Here is a 19,395-nt window from a genome sequence, read left to right on the forward strand (position 1 = left end):
AGACAGCAACAAACTCTGGGAGGCTGCGGCCGCCTCTGCCAGACGGGGGTGCCCGAGCGTGCACCTCCGGAGCTGGGGTCCCCTGCACACACCTGCGACCATGGCGAAGGGCTTGGGACGGAGCCCGGCACAGAGTGTGTGTGCACAGTACAAGATAATCATCGTTACGATTTTTTTAAAAAAGATTTTATTTATTTGACAGACAGCGAGAGAGGGAACACAAGCAGGGGGAGTGGGAGAGGGAGAAGCAGACTCCACACTGAACAGGGAGCCCAATACGGGGCTCGATCCCAGGACCCCAGGACCATGACCAGAGCCGACTGACTGAGGCCACCAGGTGCCCACTGTTGTGATTTTGTAAAAGCAGGGAGGAGGCAAGCCAGCCGGAAGCCACAAACCCAGCAGCCTCCTCTCTTGTCCTTTTTCCGCTTCTTCCCAGTCCTCCTGATACCCAGCATGGGACAGCAGGTGACAGAAAGGGCCACGGGGAGGGCCCGGGGGCTGGAGTACTTCCAGGCCCCGCTCTCTGGAGCCAGGCGGTGCCAGGAGGAGAGGCTGGAAGGGCTCAGACAAAGCTCCCGGCTTGCTGGCCCCAGAGCACGCGGCCAGCCCAGCTGCAGGGACGCCCCCTGCACCCTCTGGCGGGGCCTTCTTTTGGAGACAGGCCAGGAGGTCAGCCTGCCCCTTGGCCCCCTGCAGGTCCAGCAGGGGGGTGACACCCCCGAGAACACTCTCAGGGCAGTGCCCGGACCTCTGGGGTGGATCATTTTAAAAGCCCAGAACCTGAAACTGCTTTCCCCCTGATTCTGAAACCAGGATAGGATTTCTGGAAAACAAAAGAACGCCTGACAGCCCCTCCTCGGCAAGCAGCAGAATCTAACTTGGCAGGGCCGGATAGCAGAGACAGTGGTCCGAGGCTTCCACAGGCATCTGCACCGGACACCGCCTGTGCCCGCTTTCCCAGAGAGGGGACCCGGGGACCCACACACGGTTCCCTCCCCGTCCGTCCCCTCAGAGCGCACACCATTGTGCACCAAAGCCATGTCTTTCCTTTGCATGGAAACTCCTGGAAGAAAGGGGCAGCACCCTCCTTGCTCAGTGGCGTGTCCAGCACCCTGCCCGGGCCCGGCTCGCGGCAGCCAGAGAACACCCGCACCTGCTCCAGGAGACGGTGCGGAGGGGCTGCCTGGCCCAGAGTTCTGCGGTTGCCTGTGCAAGCATTTGGCTCCAGCTGAGGTCACCCCACACAAAAACAGGCCGACAACAGAACCACCCTGAGCAGGTCTGACGGAACAGTAGGCCCCAAGAAAGGGAGAAAGTGTCACTGCGGGGACAGCTGATGGGAGTGGCCCGGAGCCCGGACCCAGTTCTCCTGTCTGCCTGCAGGCCCCTAGCACCCCCTGGAAGGGCTCGGCCTCTCAAGGGCCTCGAGCTTGGCTTGTTGGGCTGTGCTTTCCTACGTCCACTTTACTCTTTCCAAGGTGGACGGAGGCGACCTGGGACTCGCGGTCATGAATTCCGGGGCGCTCCTCACCTAACACAGAAGGAGGACGGGCCTGGGTATCCTAACCACGCACGGCTGGTGCCTCAAGTCAGCACAGACCGGTTCAAGTCTGATCTCAGACCTGAACCCACCTCCTCCTCAGAAGTGTGGGAGGCGCTGGGGAAGACAACAGTCCTTGTGGTCAGATGTAATCTCTGGGTTCAGTTGTGCGGCTCCAAGTTGGTTTCCTGACCTGCTAACCAGGATGGCCGCACTTCCTGGGAAGAGCTTTCCAGACAACGGACCCGAGACCAGTCCTTTGACGGGTGTCGCGATGCCCGGCCTCCCTCCGTACAGAATGTGGGGGCGGGGCCCTCTCTACCAACAGCAGGACCGATTCCACCCCTGTCGTCTGTCCCTTCTTCCCTCCAGACATCCCTGCTGGTCTTCCTCTCAATCCTGGGGCGTCTCCACTCTCGGCTTGTGCCTTACCATGTCTCGGTCCAGGGCCTAAGGTCACCCTCCTGACCTTCCCCTTGTGCCCAGAGCCGACACCTCCGTCGGGTATCCAGCTGTCCCATCGTTAACCAACCGATAAATATTTTCTGAGTGAGTGTCTACACCCACCCTGGGCCAGCCTAGGCCCTAAGCACGGGGAAATTCGTAGGGTAACTTTCTCTTCTTTTACTTACATCAAACATTTACCGAGCACGAGCTCAGGGACAACTCCTCAGTCAGGCACGAAAGAGCTCAGCGATACGTGAGAAACACGGGAGGAAGGTCCAAGACGGACCTCGCAATTTGCAGGCCGAGGACCCCTATGTGCTCTAGGATTTTATGCCGAAAGAGGGAGCGGAGGCCCTCGGGGCATCGAGAAGCTGCCAGGCAGAGTGGGAGCCCCTGGAAAGCGGCCTTCTAGGAGGTCCTGGGCATCAGTTGTGTCCCACGCGAACATTTAAGTGTTTGGGGCTTTGTCCTGCTCACACAGAGGCTGGGCTGGATGGAAGGTCCATTGTGTGGCTTCGGGGACAGGCTGAAGCAGGCCAGGTGCACCGGGCAGGTTCCTGCAGGCTGGGTGCGTGGTTGGTGGGCGCCAGGAAAGTGAGAGCCAGCAGTGTTGGGCCGGGGACGGCGGCTTGGTTTGGATGTTGCGTTTGCGATGTTTGGGGACGTCAGGCAATTAGGAACGAGGGTCTGGAGACAGACTAAAAATGGACACGGGAGACAGACGTCCAGAGAAGGAAGAACCCAAAAGCCGGCCTCTGGGGAACAGCCCTGGCCCCCATGGCGGACAGCAGGATGGGTGGCGCTGAGGAGAGCACCAGTGGCCACAGACTTAGACTAGCAGTCCCTCTTGGGGGGGCTGCAGCCGGGGGCGGGGCTGGAGGAAGTGGTGCCCTCTGGGGAAGTCGGGCTGAGCGGAAGGGGACTCTGATGATGGGGCAGCAGGGTCACAGGCTTTCCAAAACAGGAAGCTCTCCCCTGTCCGTGGGAGGGAAGATGACAAAAAGACAGGAGACCGGGACGCCTGGGTGGCTCAGTGGGTTAAGCGCCTCTGCCTTCAGCTCAGTCATGATCTCGGGGTCCCGAGATCGGGCCCCACATCGGGCTCTCTGCTCAGTGGAAGCCTGCTTCTCTTTCTCTCTCTCTGCCTGCCTCTCTGCCTGCTTGTGATCTCTGTCTGTCAAATAAATAAATAAAATCTTAAAAAAAAAAAAAAAAAAAGACAGGAGACCGAGGAAGCCTGCCAAATTGACTTCTCAGCCTGTAGGTGCGCTGCATCCCCCGAGGGGTTCCAGGAGCGATTCGGGCACGTTGGTTCTTCCCCTACATGCATGCAAGGGTCCAGAAGACCCCATTCAAATGCCCGCATTTATTTTTTTTTTAAAGATTTTATTTATTTATTTGACATAGAGAGATTACAAGTAGGCAGAGAGGCAGGCAGAGAGAGAGAGAAGGAAGCAGGCTCCCTGCTGAGCAGAGAGCCCGATGCAGGACTCGATCCCAGGATCCTGAGATCATGACCCGAGCCGAAGGCAGCAGCTTAACCCACTGAACCACCCAGGCGCCCTAAATGCCCGCATTTATGCTCGACTCCATCAGCGTGCTCGGCGGCTCCGTCTGCTGGGAGTCTGCACGCACCCCTGCAGGCAGTGCCCTGTGCCTGGGAGTGCCAGGCAGCCCAGCTTGCCCTCGGCACGCAGGCCCAGCTCTGGGAGAATGTGCTAGAAACACCCTCCAGCTCTTCCTCTGGCTGCTCAAAATCTCAGCCGCCAGGTTCCTGTCTGGCCAAATGCTGGGAGATGGGAAGGGACGGGGACAAGGCTGTGGGTGAGAACCCAAGGGACTGAGAAGAGACACTGGCTAGTCGGTGGAGGCCCGCATTAAGATGAGGGAGCCTCAGGAGCAGCCGGCGGCCTTGACTTCACCGACCACATGGATGGGAAAATCATCTGCTGTGTGGGAGGCGGGCCCAAGCGAGATGGGAAAGCTGGGGAGGAGATGCCTTCAGGATCTACCAGGATCCCTGGGGAAGATACTGCTGGGATCCGGCTCCCGGGCCTCCCATGTAGCATGTGGATCTGGGGCAAGGGGCCGAATCTATGGGACAGATCGCCCCCCCCCAATTCTACTGTGGGTCAGTGGACCTGCTCTGTGGAACTCTGCACTTCAAGGGGTACTGACAGGTGGGTGGGGTGCAGGCCTCCCCACAGCAGGACCTGTGTGACAAACTGCCATCCTGTAGCAGCCCCGCAGCTCCTCCATACGCGGGGACTCGCTCACGCCCATTTTTCTGTGCGTTCATGTGCTGAGCCAGCCCGAGAATGATCTCTTCCCTCTGCCAAGCCAACTCCTGCCCGTGTCAGGAAGTCTTCCCTGCTACCCCAGCCCATCCCGAGCTGTCCCACCCGTGAGTGTCAACCTCAGTTTCACGTATTAACGGCACAGCAATGGAGTTTCTCAAGAACAGGACCACGTGGAGACGCGCTGTTCCGGGAGTGACCTGAGAGCAGACTAGGCTGTCGACCCGCGCCACTTCCAGTCGATGTCATGCTGGGGTTCCACCCAGTGTGATCAGGAAATAAAAGGCTTCCAGTCTGGGAAAGAAGAAGGGAAACGATCTCCGTGTGCCCATGACATAATCACGCGTACAGAAGATCCTAAGAAATCGGACTAAAAATCTTTGAGAACAAATCACTGAGTTTGGCAAGGTTGCAGAACGTGAGATTAATGAACAAAACCAACCCTTTTTCTATGTTCTACAATGACTAACCCAAAAATGAAATTAAGAAAACAATTTCAGGGGTGCCTGGGTGGCTCAGTGGGTTAAGCCTCTGCCTTCAGCTCGGGTCATGGTCTCAGCGTCCTGGGATCGAGTCCCACATCGGGCTCTCTGCTCGGCGGGGAGCCTGCTTCCTTCCTTCTCTCTGCCTGCCTCTCTGCCGACCTGTGACCTCTGTCTGTCAAATAAATAAATAAAATCTCTAAAAAAAAAAAAAAAAGAAAGAAAAGAAAACAATTCCATGTACAGTAGCATCCAAAAGAATACATTTAAGCCCAGAAGTGTCAGATGTGGCCACTCAAAATATGAACATTGTTGAGCAAGTTAAAGACCACATACACGAACAGGTTTCCCATGTTCATGGACCGGAAGACTCAATACTGTTAGTAGTCCACAGGTTTGGTGCACTTCTATGAAAACCCCAGCAGGCATTTTTGCTTTATCCTAAACATCGTACAGAAATGCAAAGGATCCAGAGGAGACAAACGATCTTGCCAAAGAAGAACAGAGTTGGAGAACTCCCACTTTCTGATTTCAAACTCACTCAGAGCTACAGGATCCAGACAGTGGTGTGGCGGAATGACAGGCGTCTGGATCAGAGGATCCAAACGCCATCTCTTTGGTTTGCGGTCAGCTGATATTCGACAAGGGTACCAAGGCAGTCAAGTCTTTTCAACAAACGGTGCCGGGACAGCAGAGTGTCCACGCGCAGGACAATGGAGTCGGACCCCTACCTTGTGCCACACAAAACTTTAACTCAAAGTGGATCCCAGACCTAAATGTAAGGGCTAAAATCACACAAATCTTTTTTTCCCCTGCTCTCTAAAACCATGGAAATCTTAAAAGAAAACACAGGAGTAAATCTTCATTACCTTGGATCAGGCCATGGTTTCTTACAAAGGGCACCCAAAGCGTATACCACAAAAGGAAACAAACCCACATAAGTCCCTGGATCCTGGGATGGAGCCCTGCATCGGGCTCCCTGCTCTGCTGAGAACCTGCTTCTCTCTCTCCCTCCGCCTGCTGCTCTGCCAACCTGTGCGCTCTCTGTCACATAAATAAAATCTTAGGAAAAAGACCAAAATAACAATAAAAAGACAAATAACCCAATTAAAAAATGGGCAAAATTTCTGAACAGACATCTCTCTGAGGATCTACAGTGGACCATAAGCACACGAAAAGGTGGACATTATTACTCATGAGGGAAATTCGAACCCAAACCACACGAGCTCCTATGTCTCGGCCACTAAGACAGGGACTGTCCTGAGGACAGATAGTGACAAGCACTGGGAGGAGGCGGGGAAACTGGAGCCCTTGTGCACCACTGGGGGGGATGTAAAATGGCACAGCCACTTTGGGAAACACTGTGGCGGCTACTCAAAATGTGGGACCGAGAGTTCTCACAGGACGCAGCAGGGAGCTGCCCGGGAGAACTGAAAACCTATGTATGCACCAAAATCCGGACAAAGCGGGGCTCACAGCAGCATCAACCCTGGCGGCCCAAGGGCAGGGACAACCTCAATGCCTGCCAACTGGCGGACGAGCCCCATGTTGGGTGTAGAGATGACTTAATAAAAAAAAAACAAAAAAATCAAAAAAAGAAAAATGATTCTGAGAATAGCGCTCAGAGCACTCAATAAAGAATTCTGTTTAGTGACAGGCTCCATGCTAAGAAAACGGCCCAACGAAAATGGAAGGGAGCCCCCTAAGTGCTTTTGGTCTATTAACACATAAGGTCCTGAGCCAAACACAGAAAATGGTAAAATACAGCCACCTGGGGCATCTGAGTAACTCCGGTCATGATCCTGGAGTCCTGGGATGGAATCCCGGGTCAGCTCCCTACTCAGAGAGAAGTCTGCTTCCTCCTCTAACCCTCTCCCTCCCCGAGCTTTCTCTCTCTCTCTCAAATAAATAAATAAAATCTTAAAAAAAGATACAACCACTTACAGGATTAAGAGTTAGGGAACTCGGTTTCCATTTTTGGCTCTGCTGCTATCAGGCTGTGTATCTGTGGGGAAGTCACCGAACCACCCTCGGTTCCCTTTCAACAAGAAGAGAAAACTTTCTGGCTCCCTGTCTGCGGCTGTAGCGCGCCCGCGCACACCGCACGAAGATGCCCCCTCCGGGCCGTGTCCTCACGTCCTTGCCGGGCGCCAGAAGGCAGCAGTGGGCAACAAGGCCTCTCTGTTCCGCAACACACCCAGGATGCGGGCCCGGCGGCTGCTCATGTTCCCGGGGAGACCTCCAGCCCCCAGTAGGCTATCAGTTAGGTTTTCGGGGAGTCAAGAATGACACACGGGTTTCTGTGCAGGGCAGGGGCGCCGCAATGCCGTAGCAGTCAAGGGTCAAGTGCACTTGTGCTGCACGGGGAACATGTAGGGCGACTCCCGAGAGCTTCCGGACCAGAGCGCTTACGGACACTACAACTTTGGGAAGCCTCCCGTGGACAGGAGATGTGGACAAAGATGCGGAGAGCATCCCATAGACGCTGGAATCCCTTACTGATGGGCACGGCTGGGAGACAGGAACCACACCCTCTCGGGGAGGCCTGTCACCAGCAGAGCTGGGTTCCAGGCGGACTGTGCCCTCTGCTGCATGGCGTTCCCTACAGCTCATCACCCTGCGTGCCCGCCCATGAAGCAGCAGCTGTGGGGCTAAGGCCGAGTGTCCCACAGCCAGGCAATGCCGCGGCACACACCCAGGACGTGGCTCACATGGGACAGCGGCCCCTCTGCCTGTCTCCTCCCAGCACCAGCCACATCTCTCAGTGCACAGGAGCTACTCAGGGTCCCCTCAAGTCCCCCTTTAAAGACTTCACAGAGTCAGTGACCCCAGCTACGGCCCCAGGACCCTTCCAGCATCAGGCACAGGTCGGGGCCCAACAAATGTCAGTGAGTGACAGTGAGGCCCGGCACTGGGGTCCTTCCCTTGGTCACTGGCTCTGCTGGCCAGTGGCTCTGGCCTTGGCTCTACGTCCCCTGCTCTGTGGGCCCTTCAGCAGCTCCCAGGCCTCCCACAGCTCCTATCTGCAGGAAGAACAAGGGGGAAATGGTGAGCCGGACTGAAAACCAGCAGGACACCCAGTCCAGGGCCGGACGCCCAGCACCAGTGACACCTTGCTTTCCCCTCCCTGAAGCCCGGGGCCGTTGAACAGTCTGAGCGAGACAGGCTGAGATGAGGTTCGGTATGAAGGCTGGGACCACCTCCCAAGAGAAAACGCACCGCCAGTCAGTGAACGGTCAGGCCCAGACTGCGATGCAAGGCCATGGGGCAAGGCACGTACAGACTAGCGTGCAGGGACCTACAAAGGGACAAGAGGACAGGAGGGCTCCAGGTTCCCTGCAGTCTGGGAGGAAAGCGGTGGGTGACAGAATGGGCAAAGGCGGACCAGCACCTTAGGACAGGCGTGACATTTCCGGGAAGTGGCCCCAAGCTGGCAGGGCTGAACCCTGGCGTCTGGTCCTGTTCCACAGACAACGGGCCTGCTCTGGTGGCCAGAGCCCGTGGGGGCGCTGCCTGCAGACAGAGCCCCCGGTGGGTAAAGGGCTTTGTGAAGTTCGTCACCAATGCAAACTGTTATTGGTATCAGCCGTAGCTTTTCTACGGTCACACGGAGCCTCCTTAAACCCTGGCTCTACCTTCTAGGAGTTTCTAAGTCAGACACCAGCACAGAGAGGACAGGATGAACGCACTGACGAGTCACGTGTGCCACAGCGGGACAGAGAGGTATGATGGGAAATGGACCCCCCAACTTTTCTGCTGACCCATGGGTCCTTTTTAAAGATTTTATTTTTTAGGGGCGCTTGAGTGGCTCAAAGGGTCAAGCCTCTGCCTTTGGCTCAGGTCATGATCTCAGGGTCCTGGGATCGAACCCCGTATCAGGTTCTCTGCTCAGCAGGGAGCCTGGTTCCCCCTCTCTCTCTACCTGTCTCTCTGCCTACTTGTGATCTCTGTCAGATAAATAAATAAAATCTTTAAAAAAAAAAAAAAGATTTTATTTTTTAAAAGTAAGCTCTATGCCCAGCATGGGGTTCCAAGTCACAACCCCAGATCAAGAGACACGTGCTCCTCAGAGGAGCCGGCCAGGAGCCCCTCCCCTTCCCATCGTCTTAGGGTTACAGAATTTCAGAGCAGGAAGGGTCCATCCACTCAGAATTCCCAAGAGATTCTAGGAGGCTCTGGAGTGGCAGGAAGGGGACTCTGTAAGGCCTGGGGAGAGGGGTGGGGGAGGGCGGGTCTGTCCTGTGTTCCAGGGCCCTGTGGCACTTATGCACTGGGATGAGCCCTGACAGGTCCCGCCATTGTACACAGGGCCCAGAGGTGCCACTGTGCCCTGGACAGGAGGCAGGGCTGCAGGGGTGAGGGCAGGGCTTCACAGAAGAACCTGTGGCAGACAGATAGACAACAGACAACAGGAAGGGGCTCTAGGGAAAGAGTGGGGAGCTGTGGTCCACAGAGGGACCCAACAAGAGCAGCACAGTAGGGCCCAGAGCCACGCAGCTCTCGGGCCTAGGGTAGCCTAGGAGAGTCTGGGGGAGTCTGGGGGAGCCTGGGGGAGACTGGGGGAGCCTGGGGGAGTAGGCTGCCACAGCTCTGATTCTGAGAGTGGGCGGGCGCAGTGGCCCTCTGTGCACCTCCCAGAGGGAGACAATAGGCCTGGCTGCCTGAGCTTGTCCTGTGGCCCCAAAAGGCCCACAGAGAGAGGAAGAGGGGCAAAGGCCACATGGTACTGAGGTCCAGGCTGGAGAGGGGCCCTCACCCTCCTTGGGGCAAGACAGCAGCCTCAGAGCCACCCCCACAAGCCCAGCAGCCCAGGAGCCTTCGTGCACATACAGTGCCTGCCCAGCACAGGCAGCTTGGGACCTGCCCTTGGTCCCATCACCAACCACAGGACTTCTGGGAAGCCAGGGCCAGGCAGGGATGAGGCTAAGGGGCGAGGCTGACAGCCTCCCCCACAAGTTCAGGTCTTACAGGGACACGGGGACACTGCAAGGGGCAGAACCTCGGGGTGGCTGTCTAGCCATCCTCCAATGAGCGGGGAGCAGCTCTAGGCCGAGTGTGCCTGCCAGCCCAGGAGAGAGCTCCGCAGCTGAGTGTGCATTCGTAGGAAAGTGTGCGAGTGCACGAGGCAGAGAGGAGTGGATGCAGCAGGAGAGGCAGGAGTCTCACCTGATCACCTCCTCCTCCCTGCCCCGCAGAGACCACTGTAGCCTCCCCTGCAGGAGGCGGCACCCTCAAGGGAGCCGGTCTGGCCCACTTGTGTGGTGCCCCCATGCCCATGACGACCTGGGGGAGCGGGGAGTGTGTCATGGCCCCTTCCTCCCCGAGGAGGCAGGCTCCAAGCCACAGCATGTGAGGACAGGCTCCAGGTGAGGAAGGAAGCCCATCCAGGAGCGGGGCACCCAGCCCCCATCAGCTGCCCCACCCAGGAGTAAATAAAACCTCCAGAAAGTCTCTCCCGGGTTCTCTGTTCTCTGCTCCCCTACGGCCCAGCCCTTCCTCCCATGCAGGGGCGGCATCAGCCCTCCGCTTCCTGGGATTCCAGTTCAGTTCAGGGGTTTGGTTCGGGTTCAGGGAAGGGCTCTCAGGGGTAAGGTGGTAACTGGAGGGCAGCGAGGGAGGGAGAAGCAGGCTCTGGGAGCCGAGGGGACAGAAGGAACCCAGAAAGGTTTGTGTGCTGGGGAGACGCAGAGTTTTTGAGCCTCTCCTCCAGAAGGGGACACACACACACACACACACAGACATGCACACACACGTGACCTGGACTCGCACGCACACAGAGGCAGAAACAGGTCCAGACATGACACATGCATGAACACAAATGCCACTCTAACAGGAAGGGAGTCAGAGCAGCGGGCGGGCGGGGGGGGGCGGTGGTGAGGGGAGTGGCCCCTGCACACCGGCATGCCCAGCTTCCCCAGAGACAGAGAGCAGTCTCAGACAGGAGCCCAGGCAGGTGGAGCAGCCCGGCCCTCCGTCCAGACCAGAGGGGAGGGAACTAGGCAGAGCCTTGTAGGGAACTGGGATGTGCAGGGGGAGTCAGCAGTGAGAGGGAGGGAAGGAGGAGAGGGGCCAGAACACCAGCAGTGGGACGGGTTCTAAAATGGCCACAGGCAAGGCAGGGGACAGATGGTCCCTTGCTGCTGCTGAGCTGGAGAAGTGGGGAAAGGGAAAAGAAAAAATAAATATCACCACAGTCAGGAATTTAAAAATAAATCCCAACCCCTAGAAGATAAACAGCGTGTGTCCGAGGTCCCACCCGCCTCCACAGTGCTCTGGGCAAAGAGGGGGGCAGGCTGCAGAGGACAGCCCGGGCCACGCTCCTGCCCGAGGCCGACCCCCAAGTCTGCCCTGGCCTGGCCTCAGCCTCCTCACAGCTCAGGTGCTGTGCTCCTCAAGGGTCCCAAGTCGTGGAGCGGTCTGATCTCGGCAGAGCCACAGAACCACCCGAGGCCAACCCATTTTGTCACCGTACGCTTGGGAAGTGCTGCAGCCAACGACCGATCGCCCAGCCCTCCGCATCCCGGTGTGTTTGCACCTCGGACTGGCAAGGGCCAGGCAGGACCTGCCAACCCATTTCACAGATGAGGATCAAGGCTCCCAGCACAGAAACCGCTGCTGCAGCACAGCAGGGACTCTCGAGCCGCAGGCAGGTCCAAGGCGGCGCTGCCCCCACCCCCCAGCCCCACCCACTCCCACCCTGCGCTGCCGCCCCGCCCACTCCCAGAGATCTCACTTGCCATCTGCAGACCTAACGCTATCCTCAGGCTCAGATCCCACCGCCTCCCAGCTGGCCTCCACGCTGACCTCCCAGGCGGGGCTCATCTGGAGTCTGCCAACCCCACCTTGGGGTCACCTGTTTCTTGCGGGGGCGGAGGCCCAGGGCCCTTCACACCCCTGCACTTCCCTGGGCTCTTCTAACTTGCCACGCCCAGGAGGCACGAGGACCAGTGGCTCCCGCACCACAAGCATTTGCAGGCACAAGCACATTGTTGTGACCAAGTCTTTCACTGCCTCCCTGCTAGGCTGCTCTTAGGGGTCAGGAACACCCCAAAACCTGTCTGTTGAACGCATACAGAAATTAAAGAGAGCTGCTGTTCTTCCTTCCTCCCTAGGGCCATCGATGGTTTCTAATGCTAGTTTTGGGTTTATCTCCATTTCTCCCAAATAATCCATGACAGTCACTTAAAAGCAATGCACTATGGCAGCTGCTAGAGTGAACCCCTTTTTGGCCTATATCCCTGGTGAATCTGGGCCTCTAGAAAGTGGACTTTGTTAAAGAAGCAAACTCCTACATAGTTGACAAAACCCAAACAAGAACATGATTCTTTTTTAAGTGGGCTCCAACATGGGGCTTGAACTCACGACCCTGAGATTAAGACCTGCATGTTCACTCCACCAACCGAGTCAGCCAGGCACCCCCAAACCAGACCAGTAATAAGGATCCAGACACTGTGGGAAGCCAACAGGCAAGAAGAGATCCAGGGAAAACGTCCTGGAGGAGAAAGGAGAAAGAAGGCGGCAGAGGCTGGGCTGGGTGAGAGGGGCAGAAAGTCCCACCCCAGAGGCAGCTCCCAGGAGGGGGGAGGCACAGGAGGGCGGGGACACCGCAGCCCAGCTTGGCTAGCGCGCTGTGTCCCTGAGACCCAGAAGGCCTGGCACCGGTTCTGAGGCCTCCATGTGATGGGGCAAACCAGCAGGTCATTTCCTCTCTGAGAGCCCCTTTTCCTTGTCTACTCAATCCCATCACAAGAAGTCTTGGATGGGAAAACGTTTTGAAAATCCACCATGTGCTACAAATTCACACAGTCGTTATGAAGAGACTGCCTCCCAGAGAGCAAGGGACAACTGTCAAAAGGTGACTTATGGGGCGCCTGGGTGGCTCAGTGGGTTAAGCCGCTGCCTTCGGCTCAGGTCATGATCTCAGGGTCCTGGGATCGAGTCCCGCATCAGGCTCTCTGCTTAGCAGGGAGCCTGCTTCTTCCTCTCTCTCTCTCTGCCTGCCTCTCTACCTACTTGTGATGTCTGTCTGTCAAATAAATAAATAAAATCTTAAAAACAAATACTTATTTAAAATGTGGCTTATGAACACTGTTGGTGTCCCGGGGATTTAGGGTGAAGATTGGCAATACGCGAGAGGAGAAACCAGTCAAAAGCAGAACCAAGTACAGGACAGGTGAAAGATGGGGTGTGTGTGTGTGTGTGTGTGCAGATTGATTGCCCTGGAGGTAGGATTGAGAGGGGCTGGGAGGAGAGAAGAATGTTGTCCCGGTGGAAGGCGTGGAAGGCGGAAGGGGAGGAGGGGGAGGAGGAGAGGTGACGGAGGAAGAAGGGGAAGAGGAGAAGGAGGAGGAGAGGAGGGGGAGAGGAGGGGAGGAAGGGGAGGAGGGAAGGGGGAGGAAGAAAGAGGGGGAGGGTGGAGGGGAAGAGGAGGACAGAGGGGAGGAGACTGAAGAGGAGGAAGATGAGGGAGAGGGGAGGAGGAGGAGGGAGGAGGGGGAGGCAGAGGCAGCAGCAGCAGGGGACGGCCAGCCGGTTCAGCCTGCAGACAGGGAGCTCACGGAGGAGGACAGCAGTAATCCGGGGCTGGGTAATAATAAGGCTTCTCACTGACGGGTTTCCACTGTAGCACAAACAAATCATTATACCTCATTGCCAGCCTCCTCCTTGGGGAGTCAGGTGTCCGCAGATCCGGGGAAGGGACAAGGAAACCTGTGGCCTATCTCTCCCCTCACTGCTTCTGACTCTGGGCATGGGGGTGGTGTCTGGCTGGCTCAGAGGCAGAGCCACTCCTGAATCTTGGGCTCGTGAGTTCGAGCCCCATACGGAGCAGAAAGACTACTTTTAAAAGATAATAATAAATAAATAATAATGGTAATAAAGTATATTATGTTACACATAATAATAAATATTTACTACAACTGCTAAGTAATTCCAGATGGGTGGCCATCTAGGTTCTCACCCTCGGGAGAGAACCCCCAAAAGTGACAGGGGCATAGAAGGCGCATGCAGGAAGGGCAGGGAGGGCAGAGGACACAGACCTGAGTCAGGCAGCACAACCGGGGGAGGGCGAGGCCCGCAGGAAGGGGGAAGGGCTGTCTGAATCACAGACTGAGGAAGGCAAAACCAGGCTATTCTTCAAAGGGTGGGGACCAGATTTGCTGGGCCCCACCAAGGGCCAACTCAGAGTCAGTGACCGCCTCGGGGAGGGAGAGGACACAGGAGAGCTTCCGGACCAGTAGGATGGAGCCAACAGGCTCCCCCAACCCTTCCCTTGCTCTCCTGGGGAAACCTCCCTGGTGGCCCAGTGAACCGGCTCACACATTCTGTCAGCCAACAGCGACGGAGCACCTGCAGGAAACATGACCATGACCATGGTGATGAACGGAGCAGAGCAGCGCCCTCCTTGGCAGAGATTATAGGAAGCAGCATTTCCGGAAGGGCTAAGGCAGGGTCCCGGCAGCATAGGGGGCCAGGAGAGGCCCGCTGGGGCTACAGAAGGTTCCCGGCTCTGGGGCAGGAAAGCCTTCCATCTCTTGCCCAGGGGAGCCCGGCCGCCCCAGCCCCCGGCCTGGCATCCAGAACCGAGCCTTCGGCTACGCACTCTGCAGCTCTCTGTAGCTGAGTCCCAGGTACCACTTCCTTACAAAGCCATGCGTCCCCCTCAGTGCGGCCAGGGTGAAGCCCAGGCTTTGCCCCTGGGCCCAGTACTTCCTCTGGGTGGGCCCGAGCGAGCTCCCAGCAGAGGGCGAGTTCCCAGCAGAGGACACAGCACAGGCCTCCTGACTCAGGGGCAGGACCGACAGGAGTGTCTGGTTCAGACATGAGATTTCGCAGCTGGTGTCTCTTCCAGGGACACGGGAAACCCTTCAGGGGACAGTGGAAGGCTCTAGGGCAGTGAAAAGGAAGCCAGCCATGCTCCCACCTTGGGGGCTCGGTGACTTGCCCACCCATGGCCTAGGCTGGCTACTCTTTCCCGAGCAGCACACCAAGGAGGACAGGCTTGCCCACAGACCCCAGGAGACACCCTGGGGTGCAATCAGGCAACTCCCACCTCCAGCAAGTGGTCACCCACACGTCGTCACCACACCTGTGTAACTGTCACAGCAACCCCGTGACGTGGGCCTGGCCATCTCGTTTGACAAAAATGAGGCACAGGGGTAGTAACAGGTCTGGCCAGCGGTCGCCCAGTAAGCGCTGGGAACTCGGATGTGAATCTGACTCTGTCTCCATGGCCTGTGCTCTTAGGGGTGAGCAACAGGGAAGGCCCATGAGTCCGGGCCCCTCCCCGTCCCCCCAGATCAGTCCTCACCTGGTCCGGCTGCTCAGGCCCTGGGCCCTGGGCCCTAGTGGACTCAGAAAGCAGCGCCCGGAGTGCACATGGAGGTCTGTGCTTCAGACAGGCCTGGAGACCTTCTTCTGAGCCTTTCCTTTAGTTCGTGTCCTTCCCAGATGCCCAGCCACAAGCTCACAGCCCAGCTTCACCCCCCCCGAGGTCCATACAGAGGTGCGGCCATTCCCCAGACAAGCTGGGACGTCACCCTGGGCAGTCCCATCCTGGCCAGCCCCTGCCCAGGCCCATTTCCCTCAACTTCCTCCAGCCCAGCGTCCCCTGCACACGCGCCCCCCCCCCATAAGTGTGCCTTTCCTCACGCGCAGGACACTGCAAGTCACGCATCTTACTGCTCATGTGTTTGCAGTGCTGAGAACAGACAGCGCACCACCTAGCAGGCCCTCCGAGACTTCCGGGAAGGAAGAGGGGAGGGAAGGGGAAAGCAGGCGCATGGCAACGGCCCCCAAGGCAGGGCTGGTGCAGGCGAAGGGTAAAGAAGCCTGATGAACAGTCACTGCTCTCATCCCTCATTCTGCTAGCAAGGAAGCCGGGTCCCAGAGAGATGACACTCATCCGGGAACCGAGCGATGGGCTGGGAGCTGGAACCGCAGGCCTCCCGAGGCAGCTGTCTGGGGTCGTCACCTTGACCCCATCTGAGGTCATAAGGCAGCCAAGGCAGCAGATCTGCAGAGAATGCCCCTTGGACCCCGGGTGGACCTCACGGGAGCCCTGGGCTGCAGGGGGCTGAGGGTGCGGCAGGGGGTTAGCGTGTGAGCACAGGGAGTCCGATGACCTACTGCAGGCCCCTTTAAGAAGGGAAGATGGCCCGCGTGAGCTCTGCCTTCCCCACTGGCCCTTATCCTACTTGTCCGAGTGTGGCGGTGACGACCTGACCCAGGCGGTATATGCTGCCGGACCACGAGGTGACACGCAAGCCAGGCAGTGCTTCTGGGGGGCTAAGCGGAACACAGCTTCATTCTAACATTGAGCCCTGGGGTCGGGGAAAGCAGGACATCCAAGAAAAAGCAGCAATCCCCATTCAAACCCCGCTCAAGGTACGGGCACTGCAGGCTCTAGATGGTCGTCCGCGGGGCAGGGGGAGGAGGGCCTGGAAGCCAAGGGGAGCATGGGCAGTCTCCTCTAGGGTGCGCACAGAAGACAGACAAAAAGTCCTCAGGCTTGGGGCCCCAGCACAAAGACTGATCCGGGACAAAGCCCGGAACATGGACCATAAGTCACCATGACCAAGCCACTGGCTCGGAGGCTCCTGTGGCCTGGGCTCCAAATGGTAAGGATGGGCCTCTCTGTGAGGGGGTCCCTGCCCTCCTTGTGCCCTGGGCAACTTGAGTCTCCAGCCTGCCTTTCCTGTCTTTTCCCCTCTTTTCCCTTGAAGGGCAATGAAGCAATGGCAAAAGGTGCGGCCAAAGGCAGGCCAGGAGGCGGGGCAGGCCATCTCACTGGGCACTTCTACACTAAGAAACCCAACCCAACTCCAGGTCCCGCTCTAGGTCTGCCGGGGCTGTGGGCACCCCCCATGTGGCTGACCCCACGCCAAACCCTACAGGCGTGGAGGCCCAAAAGGGGCCCCCAAAGGGTCCTTCAGGGCTGCCCACGGTTTCCCCAAAACACCTCTAGCAGCTCTCCACCGCCCCCATAAGTATTTAGGCCTTTCCAGCGGCCATTCACCCCACCGGAGACACGTCGGGGTGCGCCACCCATTGCCCTAACAAGAGTTGTCCGTGTCTGAACTTCCAACATCTGGACACCCAGAATGGCCCCTACTGATACCCTAGTACACGTCTGCTGAACACTGCTGCCAGCCTGAGCCACACCCCCACCCACCCTGGGGAAGGGGCGTACAGGAAGGACCGGGAGGGGTCAGGAGCGCAGGCTTCCAGCGGCCAGAGCTTTCGCATGGCAGTGGGGAGGGGACTCAGTGCCCCTGCCGGGCACACTTAACTTGGCGAAGATGGTAAAATTTTATGCATATGCAACTGCAGTAAAGAACTTGTTTTTTTTAAACGGAGGAATGAGACAGTCTCCCTCTCTTCCTGTGGAACAACAGGCCTCTTTTCTGAATCATTCAACTCTTTCTTCCAAACGAAATCCTCCGGGTTCTTTTTTTTTTTTTTTTTTTTTATGATTTACTTATTTAATATATCTAGAGAGAGCACGCGCAAAGCGAGCACAGGGTTGGGGTGGGGGCGGAGGGAGAGACGGAGACAATCCCAAGCCGGCTTGACACAGGACACGACATCGCGACCCCAACATCATGACCTGAGCTGAAAAAAACAAGAGTCGGGATGCTCAACTGACGAGACACCCGAGTGCCCTAATCTTCTGGACTCTTTTTTTTTTTTTTTAAGATTTTATTTATTTATTTGACAGACAGCACAAGCAGGCAGAGAGGAGAGGCAGGCAGAGAGAGAGGAGGAAGCAGGCTCCCTGCTGAGCAGAGATTCCAGAGGTGGGGCTCAATCCCAGGACCCTGGGACCATGACCTGAACCGAAGGCAGAGGCTTCAACCCACTGAGCCACCCAGGCGCCCCAATCTTCTGGACTCTTGTGCAGTCTTTCCCTCCTGTCATCAGAGCTCTCTGCCTGGAAGCCCATCCCACCGAAATCTCTATCTGTGCCGGGCACAGGCCCCGTGAAGTTTTGTATTCCTGGCCTGGGGCCCACCAATGCCAACATCCTCAGGAACCCAGGCTAATGTCTCACTCCCTCTTCTCAGAACATGTCCCACGTGTCTGAATAAAGCCTGCCCTCTCCTGAGACCCAGATACGGACCGTGGGTCCCCCAAGGGCAGGAACCACATCTCACATGGGCTGTCCACAAGGCAGGCCACACTCCCAAAGTCCCCAGATGCCGCAAGCCCAGAAACACGGACAGTGGCGCGTCCCTGCGCGAGCCCAAACAGGCTACCCGCGACCAGTCTGCATTCACGACGGGAGCAGGGAGGAGACCACGAGCGCACGGTCCAGGGCGGCAGCCACACCGCGCCCTCACCCCCACATGGCCCCACTCATGCCCTGCCCCCAGGAGCAGGCCCACGGCTCAGGCGCCAACACGCTCTGGCTGTGAGGTGAGTCAGACCTGAGTCTGACTCGGAGATGTGCCGCGTCCTGGCTGGCCCACCCTAGCCGAGGTCCGGGACTCCCCACCTTCTGCAAGCTTGACAACTCCACCTTGAAAGGGAGGAGATGGCCCGCTGGGAAGGGCCACTGGGAGGGCGGGCGAGCGTCTGGAAGCGCAGGAGCCACCACTAGTGCTCCTCACTGTTCTTATTTGGACCCCAAAACCCCTTCTGTTAAAACAGAAATGACAAATCAGAACTGACAGGAGAGAACAGGGGCTCGCTGGGAGTCCGAAGGACAAAGGAACAAACGGCAGAGCCACCTGCTGCCTGTCCCCCTCAACCCAGTGCTGTCCGACACGCGGGCCCGAGGTGGTTTCCAGAGAGAGGGACCTTGCTTGGGTCAGAGGACGGCAGCGTCTCCACGCCCTGGCGACACGAGAACAAGAACCCGCCACGCTCTGCTCTAAGCCAGGTTGAGAGGCAGCGAGAAGCGATGGCAGCCCTGTCCCTGGGCTTCATCCGCTTGTCCCCATCACTGCTCTATCCCCCACCCCTCACCCACCCCCAAAGTGTACCCGCGCAAGCTGCCTTCCTCCCTGTGAGATCTGAGTCATGGTGCTCCCTCACCACACCTCTGCCTTCCAGGAGCCAAGCTGAGAGGGCAAAGACCCGAGCGGAGAGATGCACGTGCTGGCCTCCCCTGCCAAACCCCGGGGCACACCTGCTTCTGCCCGCTGGTGCTTGGCTGCAGGACGCTCCCCCCTGTCTCCCTGAAGACTCCTTCCCCAGCCACTCAGAATTAAAGACCAAGCGGGGGCGCCTGAGTGGCTCAGTGGGTTGGGCCGCTGCCTTCAGCTCAGGTCATGATCTCAGAGTCCTGGGATCGAGTCCCGCATCGGGCTCTCTGCTCAGCGGGGAGCCTGCTTCCCTCTCTCTCTCTGCCTGCCTCTCCATCTACTTGTGATTTCTCTCTGTCAAATAAATAAATAAAATCTTAAAAAAAAAAAAAAGAATTAAAGACCAAGCGCTCTGCACTTCCACCACCTTCTCTGAAGTGTGCCTTGAAAGAAGAGCAGGCGGGTGGTAAGGAGAGAACACGCGAACCGTCTTCCTTCCCGTCTGCCTGGAGCCTGCCCACTTTACCTCGGGAGGCCAGCCGACAGATGCACACGAGCTGTCAGGACAGGCAGGTGCTGGGCGCAGAGCCCATGCGCAG

At 57.7% G+C, this 19,395-nt stretch overlaps 1 protein-coding gene across 10 annotated transcripts in view; it reads right to left on the minus strand.

The window, feature by feature from the left end:
* The window catches only part of MINK1 (misshapen like kinase 1), a 42,660-nt gene that overhangs the window by 14,930 nt on the left and 8,335 nt on the right, over positions 1 to 19,395 (minus strand). The gene's annotated exons all lie outside the window — the stretch shown is intronic.

The sequence above is a fragment of the Mustela putorius genome, unplaced genomic scaffold (genome assembly GCF_011764305.1).
Source record: "Mustela putorius furo isolate JIRA1106 unplaced genomic scaffold, ASM1176430v1.1 tig00000695_pilon_pilon_pilon, whole genome shotgun sequence".
In the NCBI taxonomy this organism is placed as follows: Eukaryota; Metazoa; Chordata; class Mammalia; order Carnivora; family Mustelidae; genus Mustela; species Mustela putorius.